Here is a 1,404-nt window from a genome sequence, read left to right as displayed (position 1 = left end):
TATAAAGGAGCATAAGTGCATATACAGAAATGCCATATCTTTGCCACTACAAGCAAACGACGAAAACGTATCTTTTATAAGTGTTCATAATTTCTTTCAAGAAATAAAAATCACTAAGAAACAGTCTGTCTCCTGAATCTCCCCTATGATTAAGTTTTTACTGACCACAATACGTGAGATAATGAAGGAATAAACTGACTGGACACGAAATAACTAAGATTTGAACTCTTGGCCATAAGAAATGACAAGGGATCAAATTCAGACTTGGCATGACCATTTATACATTTATATTTACTTACACTAAACCCCCAACACGCTCAATTATTGAGGATGTATGAATACACCTAACAAGTGACTCGGTAAGCAAATTAGGCCTAACAAAAGTCAGATCTGCTATTATCTAATTATTTAAATCACAATATAAACACATGCTACTGAACTTAAATTAAATTTAATTGTGTTGAAAAATCCGGTTAAGTTACAATTAATATGTCTTTTTTTTCTATTTATTCACACAAAGTGAACAAAATACATTGCTATACTGGCGAATTGGACGTAAAGAAGGATTTACTTTTACCTACGTTTTAATAAATATGTCACCCCAACATACATGTATATATCAGAATTGATAAATATTTGTATTCATGGTACGTCACCATATATACAAATATATATATATATATATGTATTACACTTAATAGATATTAAATAATTAAACAAACGATTGTATTCACTCACATTAACACAAAACCACAGGATTTAATTGTAAGAATAACTATGAGCGAAAAGATACAGCACTCATATTTGATTTAACAAACGTTACGTATACATCTTCTGTTCATGTTTATAACGATAGAAAACTGAATTTTATTGCATTACAGACTTGTTACTGAACTTAGCAAGATTATTGTGAATGCTTATAAAATATTATGAGACGTCAAGTTAAATTACAATATGTATTTATGAATATTTTAAAAAATAATGTATATAAAGTGATTTGATTACGATTTGGGCTCAATCAGAATTGACCCCTTTTTATCGGGATATTTCAGGAACAGTTGTATAATCTTTGCTTATTTGTTTGTTTTGTTGTTAAATAAGAAAAAAACATAATAAGCTCTCTGTGCTGTGCCCACCGTAAGTATCGAACCCCGTGTTTTAGTCATAAGCCCTCGAACTTACCATTGATCAACCGGAGTCTTTTTGAAAAGTCCAATCACTCATTCATATATTCAAACTAGGTGGGCCACTAAAGACTTGTGAATACTAGAATGGATAGGATTAATACAGGTAAAACTGGGACAAATTTGTTTTAGTTGGAGTACCCCCTTCTACAACCAATTTTCCTTTTCAGCCGTGGGGGCGTTATAAGGTGACGTTCAATCCCACTATTCGTTGGTAAAA

This window comes from Limulus polyphemus, unplaced genomic scaffold (assembly GCF_000517525.1).
Source record: "Limulus polyphemus unplaced genomic scaffold, Limulus_polyphemus-2.1.2 Scaffold449, whole genome shotgun sequence".
NCBI lineage: Eukaryota > Metazoa > Arthropoda > Merostomata > Xiphosura > Limulidae > Limulus > Limulus polyphemus.
Note: the sequence above shows the minus strand (reverse complement) of the source record.